General features: G+C 35.5%; 8 non-coding genes across 8 annotated transcripts; all 8 read right to left on the minus strand.

Annotated features, from left to right (window-relative positions):
• Nucleotides 1-645: 645 nt before the first annotated feature.
• TRNAS-UGA (transfer RNA serine (anticodon UGA)) lies at nt 646-727 on the minus strand. The gene has a single exon. It is a non-coding gene; the product is annotated as a tRNA-Ser (tRNA).
• Nucleotides 728-1,811: 1,084 nt separating this feature from the next.
• On the minus strand, nt 1,812-1,893 carry TRNAS-UGA (transfer RNA serine (anticodon UGA)). The gene has a single exon. It is a non-coding gene; the product is annotated as a tRNA-Ser (tRNA).
• Nucleotides 1,894-2,973: 1,080 nt separating this feature from the next.
• Nucleotides 2,974-3,055, minus strand: TRNAS-UGA (transfer RNA serine (anticodon UGA)). Its single transcript has one exon. It is a non-coding gene; the product is annotated as a tRNA-Ser (tRNA).
• A 1,080-nt stretch (nt 3,056-4,135) lies between these two features.
• TRNAA-UGC (transfer RNA alanine (anticodon UGC)) lies at nt 4,136-4,217 on the minus strand. The gene has a single exon. It is a non-coding gene; the product is annotated as a tRNA-Ala (tRNA).
• Nucleotides 4,218-6,449: 2,232 nt separating this feature from the next.
• TRNAS-UGA (transfer RNA serine (anticodon UGA)) lies at nt 6,450-6,531 on the minus strand. The gene has a single exon. It is a non-coding gene; the product is annotated as a tRNA-Ser (tRNA).
• Nucleotides 6,532-7,611: 1,080 nt separating this feature from the next.
• Nucleotides 7,612-7,693, minus strand: TRNAS-UGA (transfer RNA serine (anticodon UGA)). The gene has a single exon. It is a non-coding gene; the product is annotated as a tRNA-Ser (tRNA).
• A 2,232-nt stretch (nt 7,694-9,925) lies between these two features.
• TRNAS-UGA (transfer RNA serine (anticodon UGA)) lies at nt 9,926-10,007 on the minus strand. The gene has a single exon. It is a non-coding gene; the product is annotated as a tRNA-Ser (tRNA).
• Nucleotides 10,008-11,087: 1,080 nt separating this feature from the next.
• Nucleotides 11,088-11,169, minus strand: TRNAS-UGA (transfer RNA serine (anticodon UGA)). The gene has a single exon. It is a non-coding gene; the product is annotated as a tRNA-Ser (tRNA).
• Between the last annotated feature and the right edge of the window lie 1,938 nt (nt 11,170-13,107).

The raw sequence follows: 13,107 nt of genomic DNA on the forward strand, positions 1-13,107 counted from the left end.
TACACATATGCACCTGCTGGGTTACCTGCAAAACATACACTGTGTGGGGTCCAGAGGACTGAGTTGGAGAACTTATGGTCTATTCCTTAATAAAGTTTGGAATTAGAACAACTGACACTGCACAATTAATAGTTTGTTGATTACCAGACATTATTTCTTACCTTTCATTACATCTCTACAGCTGTAAAACCAGATAGAAAGAATCTGCATGCCCAAGTTGCCACTGAGAAACATTTATACAAGGTCACAAGCATGTACATAAAATGCAGGAAGACACTGTCTGAGATTATATGGTTTAAAAAGAAGTCCATTGTAAAACAGGATATATATGTAGGTGAGCTAAGCTGAGATTGAGAACTCAATTCTTAAACATAACATGCTTTGATTCTCTTCATCTTGAATACATTTCGTTTTTAAACCAGCTTGAAAAGCAAATGGATTTCGAGTCCATCACCTAAACCACTTGGCCACAACTACATTAATGTTGTTTCACTGACAAGCTGTGTGCAAAATCAATGTTTTCCTTTTTTGGTAGCTTTTACAGTAAGTTAAACTTTGGGAAATGTAAAAGCTACTTTAGTCTCATGGAAAATAAAGTTATCAAGGACAAATGAGCTTAGCTTTCTACATGCATAAAAAGCAGTACGTAGGTGGCAGGATTTGAACCTGCGCGGGGAAACCCCAATGGATTTCAAGTCCATCACCTTAACCACTCGGCCACAACTACCTGACCTCAATTGGTTGGTGCTACTTGGAAATCAAAACATTTTTCCTGTTGGCAGAAATATCTGATACATTTTATTTTAATTTGCTTCAATATTAATATGTAAACTTTGTGAAATATAATAGCTAGTATAGTTTAATGTCAAATATAGGTGTCAAGGACTTTTGATCTTGTACTAAATTAATTAGAAATCAGAGCCTTTAACATCACACCATGCCAACACTAGTGCTCATGAACTGTATTGTACATTTTACGGACATTTTATCAAATAATAATCATTTAAAATATATTAGGTTTTTCATTGGTCTATTCCACAGGTTCTCAAACTTGGTTCTCAGAACCCCACACAGTGCATGTTTTGCAGGTCTCCTCGCAGAACCACAAGTAAATAATTAACTCCACAAGTGGACTTTTTAAAATGTGTCAGTGAGTAATTAATATACCTGTGCACCTGCTGGGTTACCTGCAAAACATACACTGTGTGGGGTCCTGAGAACTGAGTTTGAGAACCTATGGTCCATTCCTTAATAAAGTTTGGAATTATAACAACTGACACTGCACAATTAATAGTTTGTTAATTACCAGACATTTTTTCTTACCTTTCATTACATCTCTACAGCTGTAAATCCAGATAGAAAGAATCTGCATGCACAAGTTGCCACTGAGAAGCATTTATACAAGGTCACAAACAAGCATGTACATAGAATGCAGGAAGACACTGTCTGAGATTATATGGTTTAAAAAGAAGTCCATTGTAAAACAGGATATATATGTAGGTGAGCTAAGCTGAGATTGAGAACTCAATTCTTAAACATAACATGCTTTGATTCTCTTCATCTTGAATGCATTTCGTTTTTAAACCAGCTTGAAAAGCAAATGGATTTCGAGTCCATCACCTTAACCACTTGGCCACAACTACCTTAATGTTGTTTCACTGACAAGCTGTGTGCAAAATCAATGTTTTCCTTTTTTGGTAGCTTTAACAGTAAGTTAAACTGTGGTAAATGTAAAAGCTACTTTAGTTTCATGGAAAATAAAGTAATCAAGGACAAATGAGCTTAGCTTTCTACATGCATAAAAAGCAGTACGCAGCTGGCAGGATTTGAACCTGCACGGGGAAACTCCAATGGATTTCAAGTCCATCACCTTAACCACTCAGCCACAACAACCTGACATCAATTGGATGGTGCTACTTGGAAATCAAAACATTTTTCCTGTTGGCAGAAATATCTGATACATTTTATTTTAATTTGCTTCAATATTAATATGTAAACTTTGTGAAATATAATAGCTAGTATAGTTTAATGTCAAATATAGGTGTCAAGGACTTTTGATCTTGTACTAAATTAATTAGAAATCAAAGCCTTTAACATCACACCATGCCAACACTAGTGCTCATGAACTGTATTGTACATTTTATGGACATTTTATCAAATAATAATCATTTAAAATATATTAGGTTTTTCATTGGTCTATTCCACAGGTTCTCAAACTCGGTTCTCAGAACCCCACACAGTGCATGTTTTGCAGGTCTCCTCGCAGAACCACAAGTAAATAATTAGCTCCACAAGTGGACTTTTTAAAATGTGTCAGTGAGTAATTAATACACCTATGCACCTGCTGGGTTACCTGCAAAACATACACTGTGTGGGGTCCTGAGGACTGAGTTGGAGAACTTATGGTCTATTCCTTAATAAAGTTTGGAATTATAACAACTGACACTGCACAATTAATAGTTTGTTGATTACCAGACATTATTTCTTACCTTTCATTACATCTCTACAGCTGTAAGTCCAGATAGAAAGAATCTGCATGCATAAGTTGCCACTGGGAAACATTTATACAAGGTCACAAGCATGTACATAGAATGCAGGAAGACACTGTCTGAGATTATATGGTTTAAAAAGAAGTCCATTGTAAAACAGGATATATATGTAGGTGAGCTAAGCTGAGATTGAGAACTCAATTCTTAAACATAACATGCTTTGATTCTCTTCATCTTGAATGCATTTTGTTTTTAAACCAGCTTGGAAAGCAAATTGATTTTGAGTCCATCACCTTAACCACTCGGCCACAACTACCTTAATGTTGTTTCATTGACAAGCTGTGTGCAAAATCAATGTTTTCCTTTTTTGGTAGCTTTTACAGTAAGTTAAACTTTGGGAAATGTAAAAGCTACTTTAGTTTCATGGAAAATAAAGTTATCAAGGACAAATGAGCTTAGCTTTCTACATGCATAAAAAGCAGTACGTAGCTGGCAGGATTTGAATCTGCGTGGGGAAACCCCAATGGATTTCAAGTCCATCGCCTTAACCACTCGGCCACAACTACCTGAACTCAATTGGATGGTGCTACTTGGAAATCAAAACATTTTTCCTGTTGGCAGAAATATCTGATACATTTTATTTTAATTTGCTTCAATATTAATATGTAAACTTTGTGAAATATAATAGCTAGTATAGTTTAATGTCAAATATAGGTGTCAAGGACTTTTGATCTTGTACTAAATTAATTAGAAATCAGAGCCTTTAACATCACACCATGCCAACACTAGTGCTCATGAACTGTATTGTACATTTTACGGACATTTTATCAAATAATAATCATTTAAAATATATTAGGTTTTTCATTGGTCTATTCCACAGGTTCTCAAACTCGGTTCTCAGAACCCCACACAGTGCATGTTTTGCAGGTCTCCTCGCAGAACCACAAGTAAATAATTAGCTCCACAAGTGGACTTTTTAAAATGTGTCAGTGAGTAATTAATACACATATGCACCTGCTGGGTTACCTGCAAAACATACACTGTGTGGGGTCCAGAGGACTGAGTTTGAGAACTTATGGTCTATTCCTTAATAAAGTTTGGAATTAGAACAACTGACACTGCACAATTAATAGTTTGTTGATTACCAGACATTATTTCTTACCTTTCATTACATCTCTACAGCTGTAAAACCAGATAGAAAGAATCTGCATGCACAAGTTGCCACTGAGAAACATTTATACAAGGTCACAAGCATGTACATAAAATGCAGGAAGACACTGTCTGAGATTATATGGTTTAAAAAGAAGTCCATTGTAAAACAGGATATATATGTAGGTGAGCTAAGCTGAGATTGAGAACTCAATTCTTAAACATAACATGCTTTGATTCTCTTCATCTTGAATGCATTTTGTTTTTAAACCAGCTTGAAAAGGAAATGGATTTTGAGTCCATCACGTTAACCACTCGGCCACAACTACCTTAATGTTGTTTCATTGACAAGCTGTGTGCAAAATCAATGTTTTCCTTTTTTGGTAGCTTTTACAGTAAGTTAAACTTTGGGAAATGTAAAAGCTACTTTAGTTTCATGGAAAATAAAGTTATCAAGGACAAATGAGCTTAGCTTTCTACATGCATAAAAAGCAGTACGTAGCTGGCAGGATTTGAACCCGCGCGAGGAAACCCCGATGGATTGCAAGTCCATCACCTTAACCACTCGGCCACAACTACCTGACCTCAATTGGTTGCTGCTACTTGGAAATCAAAACATTTTTCCTGTTGGCAGAAATATCTGATACATTTTATTTTAATTTGCTTCAATATTAATATGTAAACTTTGTGAAATATAATAGCTAGTATAGTTTAATGTCAAATATAGTTGTCAAGGACTTTTGATCTTGTACTAAATTAATTAGAAATCAGAGCCTTTAACATCACACCATGCCAACACTAGTGCTCATGAACTGTATTGTACATTTTACGGACATTTTATCAAATAATAATCATTTAAAATATATTAGGTTTTTCATTGGTCTATTCCACAGGTTCTCAAACTCGGTTCTCAGAACCCCACACAGTGCATGTTTTGCAGGTCTCCTCGCAGAACCACAAGTAAATAATTAGCTCCAAAAGTGGACTTTTTAAAATGTGTCAGTGAGTAATTAATACACCTGTGCACCTGCTGGGTTACCTGCAAAACATACACTGTGTGGGGTCCTGAGAACTGAGTTTGAGAACCTATGGTCCATTCCTTAATAAAGTTTGGAATTATAAAAACTGACACTGCACAATTAATAGTTTGTTAATTACCAGACATTATTTCTTACCTTTCATTACATCTCTACAGCTGTAAATCCAGATAGAAAGAATCTGCATGCACAAGTTGCCACTGAGAAGCATTTATACAAGGTCACAAACAAGCATGTACATAGAATGCAGGAAGACACTGTCTGAGATTAAATGGTTTAAAAAGAAGTCCATTGTAAAACAGGTTATATATGTAGGTGAGCTAAGCTGAGATTGAGAACTCAATTCTTAAACATAACATGCTTTGATTCTCTTCATCTTGAATGCATTTCGTTTTTAAACCAGCTTGAAAAGCAAATGGATTTCGAGTCCATCACCTTAACCACTTGGCCACAACTACCTTAATGTTGTTTCACTGACAAGCTGTGTGCAAAATCAATGTTTTCCTTTTTTGGTAGCTTTAACAGTAAGTTAAACTTTGGGAAATGTAAAAGCTACTTTAGTTTCATGGAAAATAAAGTTATCAAGGACAAATGAGCTTAGCTTTCTACATGCATAAAAAGCAGTACGTAGCTGGCAGGATTTGAACCTGCACGGGGAAACCCCAATGGATTTCAAGTCCATCGCCACAACAACCTGACATCAATTGGATGGTGCTACTTGGAAATCAAAACATTTTTCCTGTTGGCAGAAATATCTGATACATTTTATTTTAATTTGCTTCAATATTAACATGTAAACTTTGTGAAATATAATAGCTTGTATAGTTTAATGTCAAATATAGGTGTCAAGGACTTTTGATCTTGTACTAAATTAATTAGAAATCAAAGCCTTTAACATCACTCCATGCCAACACTAGTGCTCATGAACTGTATTGTACATTTTACGGACATTTTATCAAATAATAATCATTTAAAATATATTAGGTTTTTCATTGGTCTATTCCACAGGTTCTCAAACTCGGTTCTCAGAACCCCACACAGTGCATGTTTTGTAGGTCTCCTCGCAGAACCACAAGTAAATAATTAGCTCCACAAGTGGACTTTTTAAAATGTGTCAGTGAGTAATTAATACACCTATGCACCTGCTGGGTTACCTGCAAAACATACACTGTGTGGGGTCCTGAGGACTGAGTTGGAGAACTTACGGTCTATTCCTTAATAAAGTTTGGAATTATAACAACTGACACTGCACAATTAATAGTTTGTTGATTACCAGACATTATTTCTTACCTTTTATTACATCTCTACAGCTGTAAGTCCAGATAGAAAGAATCTGCATGCATAAGTTGCCACTGGGAAACATTTATACAAGGTCACAAGCATGTACACAGAATGCAGGAAGACACTGTCTGAGATTATATGGTTTAAAAAGAAGTCCATTGTAAAACAGGATATATATGTAGGTGTGCTAAGCTGAGATTGAGAACTCAATTCTTAAACATAACATGCTTTGATTCTCTTCATCTTGAATGCATTTTGTTTTTAAACCAGCTTGAAAAGCAAATGGATTTTGAGTCCATCACCTTAACCACTCGGCCACAACTACCTTAAAGTTATTTCATTGACAAGCTGTGTGCAAAATCAATGTTTTCCTTTTTTGGTAGCTTTTACAGTAAGTTAAACTTTGGGAAATGTAAAAGCTACTTTAGTTTCATGGAAAATAAAGTTATCAAGGACAAATGAGCTTAGCTTTCTACATGCATAAAAAGCAGTACGTAGCTGGCAGGATTTGAACCTGCGCGGGGAAACCCCAATGGATTTCAAGTCCATCGCCTTAACCACTCAGCCACAACTACCTGACCTCAATTGGATGGTGCTACTTGGAAATCAAAACATTTTCCCTGTTAGCAGAAATATCTGATACATTTTATTTTAATTTGCTTCAATATTAATATGTAAACTTTGTGAAATATAATAGCTAGTATAGTTTAATGTCAAATATAGGTGTCAAGAACTTTTGATCTTGTACTAAATTAATTAGAAATCAGAGCCTTTAACATCACACCATGCCAACACTAGTGCTCATGAACTGTATTGTACATTTTACGGACATTTTATCAAATAATAATCATTTAAAATATATTAGGTTTTTCATTGGTCTATTCCACAGGTTCTCAAACTCGGTTCTCAGAACCCCACACAGTGCATGTTTTGCAGGTCTCCTCGCAGAACCACAAGTAAATAATTAGCTCCACAAGTGGACTTTTTAAAATGTGTCAGTGAGTAATTAATACACATATGCACCTGCTGGGTTACCTGCAAAACATACACTGTGTGGGGTCCTGAGGACTGAGTTTGAGAATTTATGGTCTATTCCTTAATAAAGTTTGGAATTACAACAACTGACACTGCACAATTAATAGTTTGTTGATAACCAGACATTATTTCTTACCTTTCATTACATCTCTACAGCTGTAAATCCAGATAGAAAGAATCTGCATGCATAAGTTGCCACTGGGAAACATTTATACAAGGTCACAAGCATGTACATAGAATGCAGGAAGACACTGTCTGAGATTATATGGTTTAAAAAGAAGTCCATTGTAAAACAGGATATATATGTAGGTGAGCTAAGCTGAGATTGAGAACTCAATTCTTAAACATAACATGCTTTGATTCTCTTCATCTTGAATGCATTTTGTTTTTAAACCAGCTTGAAAAGCAAATGGATTTTGAGTCCATCACGTTAACCACTCGGCCACAACTACCTTAATGTTGTTTCATTGACAAGCTGTGTGCAAAATCAATGTTTTCCTTTTTTGGTAGCTTTTACAGTAAGTTAAACTTTGGGAAATGTAAAAGCTACTTTAGTTTCATGGAAAATAAAGTTATCAAGGACAAATGAGCTTAGCTTTCTACATGCATAAAGAGCAGTACGTAGCTGGCAGGATTTGAACCTGCGCGGGGAAACCCCAATGGATTTCAAGTCCATCGCCTTAACCACTCGGCCACAACTACCTGACCTCGATTGGATGGTGCTACTTGGAAATCAAAACATTTTTCCTGTTGGCAGAAATATCTGATACATTTTATTTTAATTTGCTTCAATATTAATATGTAAACTTTGTGAAATATAATAGCTAGTATAGTTTAATGTCAAATATAGGTGTCAAGGACTTTTGATCTTGTACTAAATTAATTAGAAATCAGAGCCTTTAACATCACACCATGCCAACACTAGTGCTCATGAACTGTATTGTACATTTTACGGACATTTTATCAAATAATAATCATTTAAAATATATTAAGTTTTTCATTGGTCTATTCCACAGGTTCTCAAACTCGGTTCTCAGAACCCCACACAGTGCATGTTTTGCAGGTCTCCTCGCAGAACCACAAGTAAATAATTAGCTCCACAAGTGGACTTTTTAAAATGTGTCAGTGAGTAATTAATACACATATGCACCTGCTGGGTTACCTGCAAAACATACACTGTGTGGGGTCCAGAGGACAGAGTTGGAGAACTTATGGTCTATTCCTTAATAAAGTTTGGAATTAGAACAACTGACACTGCACAATTAATAGTTTGTTGATTACCAGACATTATTTCTTACCTTTCATTACATCTCTACAGCTGTAAAACCAGATAGAAAGAATCTGCATGCACAAGATGCCACTGAGAAGCATTTATACAAGGTCACAAACAAGCATGTACATAGAATGCAGGAAGAAACTGTCTGAGATTATATGGTTTAAAAAGAAGTCCATTGTAAAACAGGATATATATGTAGGTGAGCTAAGCTGAGATTGAGAACTCAATTCTTAAACATAACATGCTTTGATTCTCTTCATCTTGAATGCATTTCGTTTTTAAACCAGCTTGAAAAGCAAATGGATTTCGAGTCCATCACCTTAACCACTTGGCCACAACTACCTTAATGTTGTTTCACTGACAAGCTGTGTGCAAAATCAATGTTTTCCTTTTTTGGTAGCTTTTACAGTAAGTTAAACTTTGGGAAATGTAAAAGCTACTTTAGTTTCATGGAAAATAAAGTTATCAAGGACAAATGAGCTTAGCTTTCTACATGCATAAAAAGCAGTACGTAGCTGGCAGGATTTGAACCTGCACGGGGAAACCCCAATGGATTTCAAGTCCATCGCCACAACAACCTGACATCAATTGGATGGTGCTACTTGGAAATCAAAACATTTTTCCTGTTGGCAGAAATATCTGATACATTTTATTTTAATTTGCTTCAATATTAATATGTAAACTTTGTGAAATATAATAGCTTGTATAGTTTAATGTCAAATATAGGTGTCAAGGACTTTTGATCTTGTACTAAATTAATTAGAAATCAAAGCCTTTAACATCACACCATGCCAACACTAGTGCTCATGAACTGTATTGTACATTTTACGGACATTTTATCAAATAATAATCATTTAAAATATATTAGGTTTTTCATTGGTCTATTCCACAGGTTCTCAAACTCGGTTCTCAGAACCCCACACAGTGCATGTTTTGCAGGTCTCCTCGCAGAACCACAAGTAAATAATTAGCTCCACAAGTGGACTTTTTAAAATGTGTCAGTGAGTAATTAATACACCTATGCACCTGCTGGGTTACCTGCAAAACATACACTGTGTGGGGTCCTGAGGACTGAGTTGGAGAACTTACGGTCTATTCCTTAATAAAGTTTGGAATTATAACAACTGACACTGCACAATTAATAGTTTGTTGATTACCAGACATTATTTCTTACCTTTTATTACATCTCTATAGCTGTAAGTCCAGATAGAAAGAATCTGCATGCATAAGTTGCCACTGGGAAACATTTATACAAGGTCACAAGCATGTACACAGAATGCAGGAAGACACTGTCTGAGATTATATGGTTTAAAAAGAAGTCCATTGTAAAACAGGATATATATGTAGGTGAGCTAAGCTGAGATTGAGAACTCAATTCTTAAACATAACATGCTTTGATTCTCTTCATCTTGAATGCATTTTGTTTTTAAACCAGCTTGAAAAGCAAATGGATTTTGAGTCCATCACCTTAACCACTCGGCCACAACTACCTTAAAGTTGTTTCATTGACAAGCTGTGTGCAAAATCAATGTTTTCCTTTTTTGGTAGCTTTTACAGTAAGTTAAACTTTGGGAAATGTAAAAGCTACTTTAGTTTCATGGAAAATAAAGTTATCAAGGACAAATGAGCTTAGCTTTCTACATGCATAAAAAGCAGTACGTAGCTGGCAGGATTTGAACCTGCGCGGGGAAACCCCAATGGATTTCAAGTCCATCGCCTTAACCACTCAGCCACAACTACCTGACCTCAATTGGATGGTGCTACTTGGAAATCAAAACATTTTCCCTGTTGGCAGAAATATCTGATACATTTTATTTTAATTTGCTTCAATATTAATATGTAAACTTTGTGAAATATAATAGCTAGTATAGTTTAATGTCAAATATAGGTGTCAAGAACTTTTGATCTTGTACTAAATTAATTAGAAATCAGAGCCTTTAACATCACACCATGCCAACACTAGTGCTCATGAACTGTATTGTACATTTTACGGACATTTTATCAAATAATAATCATTTAAAATATATTAGGTTTTTCATTGGTCTATTCCACAGGTTCTCAAACTCGGTTCTCAGAACCCCACACAGTGCATGTTTTGCAGGTCTCCTCGCAGAACCACAAGTAAATAATTAGCTCCACAAGTGGACTTTTTAAAATGTGTCAGTGAGTAATTAATACACATATGCACCTGCTGGGTTACCTGCAAAACATACACTGTGTGGGGTCCTGAGGACTGAGTTTGAGAATTTATGGTCTATTCCTTAATAAAGTTTGGAATTACAACAACTGACACTGCACAATTAATAGTTTGTTGATAACCAGACATTATTTCTTACCTTTCATTACATCTCTACAGCTGTAAATCCAGATAGAAAGAATCTGCATGCATAAGTTGCCACTGGGAAACATTTATACAAGGTCACAAGCATGTACATAGAATGCAGGAAGACACTGTCTGAGATTATATGGTTTAAAAAGAAGTCCATTGTAAAACAGGATATATATGTAGGTGAGCTAAGCTGAGATTGAGAACTCAATTCTTAAACATAACATGCTTTGATTCTCTTCATCTTGAATGCATTTTGTTTTTAAACCAGCTTGAAAAGCAAATGGATTTTGAGTCCATCACGTTAACCACTCGGCCACAACTACCTTAATGTTGTTTCATTGACAAGCTGTGTGCAAAATCAATGTTTTCCTTTTTTGGTAGCTTTTACAGTAAGTTAAACTTTGGGAAATGTAAAAGCTACTTTAGTTTCATGGAAAATAAAGTTATCAAGGACAAATGAGCTTAGCTTTCTACATGCATAAAGAGCAGTACGTAGCTGGCAGGATTTGAACCTGCGCGGGGAAACCCCAATGGATTTCAAGTCCATCGCCTTAACCACTCGGCCACAACTACCTGACCTCAATTGGATGGTGCTACTTGGAAATCAAAACATTTTTCCTGTTGGCAGAAATATCTGATACATTTTATTTTAATTTGCTTCAATATTAATATGTAAACTTTGTGAAATATAATAGCTAGTATAGTTTAATGTCAAATATAGGTGTCAAGGACTTTTGATCTTGTACTAAATTAATTAGAAATCAGAGCCTTTAACATCACACCATGCCAACACTAGTGCTCATGAACTGTATTGTACATTTTACGGACATTTTATCAAATAATAATCATTTAAAATATATTAAGTTTTTCATTGGTCTATTCCACAGGTTCTCAAACTCGGTTCTCAGAACCCCACACAGTGCATGTTTTGCAGGTCTCCTCGCAGAACCACAAGTAAATAATTAGCTCCACAAGTGGACTTTTTAAAATGTGTCAGTGAGTAATTAATACACATATGCACCTGCTGGGTTACCTGCAAAACATACACTGTGTGGGGTCCAGAGGACAGAGTTGGAGAACTTATGGTCTATTCCTTAATAAAGTTTGGAATTAGAACAACTGACACTGCACAATTAATAGTTTGTTGATTACCAGACATTATTTCTTACCTTTCATTACATCTCTACAGCTGTAAAACCAGATAGAAAGAATCTGCATGCACAAGTTGCCACTGAGAAGCATTTATACAAGGTCACAAACAAGCATGTACATAGAATGCAGGAAGACACTGTCTGAGATTATATGGTTTAAAAAGAAGTCCATTGTAAAACAGGATATATATGTAGGTGAGCTAAGCTGAGATTGAGAACTCAATTCTTAAACATAACATGCTTTGATTCTCTTCATCTTGAATGCATTTCGTTTTTAAACCAGCTTGAAAAGCAAATGGATTTCGAGTCCATCACCTTAACCACTTGGCCACAACTACCTTAATGTTGTTTCACTGACAAGCTGTGTGCAAAATCAATGTTTTCCTTTTTTGGTAGCTTTAACAGTAAGTTAAACTTTGGGAAATGTAAAAGCTACTTTAGTCTCACGGAAAATAAAGTTATCAAGGACAAATAAGCTTAGCTTTCTACATGCATAAAAAGCAGTACGTAGCTGGCAGGATTTGAATCTGCACGTGGAAACACCAATGGATTTTAAGTCCATCGCCTTAACCACTCATCCACAACAACCTGACCTCAATTGGATGGTGCTACTTGGAAATCAAAACATTTTTCCTGTTGGCAGAAATATCTGATACATTTTATTTTAATTTGCTTCAATATTAATATGTAAACTTTGTGAAATATAATAGCTAGTATAGTTTAATGTCAAATATAGGTGTCAAGGACTTTTGATCTTGTACTAAATTAATTAGAAATCAAAGCCTTTAACATCACACCATGCCAACACTAGTGCTCATGAACTGTATTGTACATTTTACGGACATTTTATCAAATAATAATCATTTAAAATATATTAGGTTTTTCATTGGTCTATTCCACAGGTTCTCAAACTCGGTTCTCAGAACCTCACACAGTGCATGTTTTGCAGGTCTCCTCGCAGAACCACAAGTAAATAATTAGCTCCACAAGTGGACTTTTTAAAATGTGTCAGTGAGTAATTAATACACCTATGCACCTGCTGGGTTACCTGCAAAACATACACTGGGTGGGGTACTGAGGACTGAGTTGGAGAACTTATGGTCTATTCCTTAATAAAGTTTGGAATTATAACAACTGACACCGCACAATTAATAGTTTGTTGATTACCAGACATTATTTCTTACCTTTCATTACATCTCTACAGCTGTAAGTCCAGATAGAAAGAATCTGCATGCATAAGTTGCCACTGGGAAACATTTATACAAGGTCACAAGCATGTACCTAGAATGCAGGAAGACACTGTCTGAGATTATATGGTTTAAAAAGAAGTCCATTGTAAAACAGGATATATATGTAGGTG

The sequence above is a fragment of the Pseudophryne corroboree genome, chromosome 11, assembly GCF_028390025.1.
Source record: "Pseudophryne corroboree isolate aPseCor3 chromosome 11, aPseCor3.hap2, whole genome shotgun sequence".
Classification (NCBI taxonomy): domain Eukaryota; kingdom Metazoa; phylum Chordata; class Amphibia; order Anura; family Myobatrachidae; genus Pseudophryne; species Pseudophryne corroboree.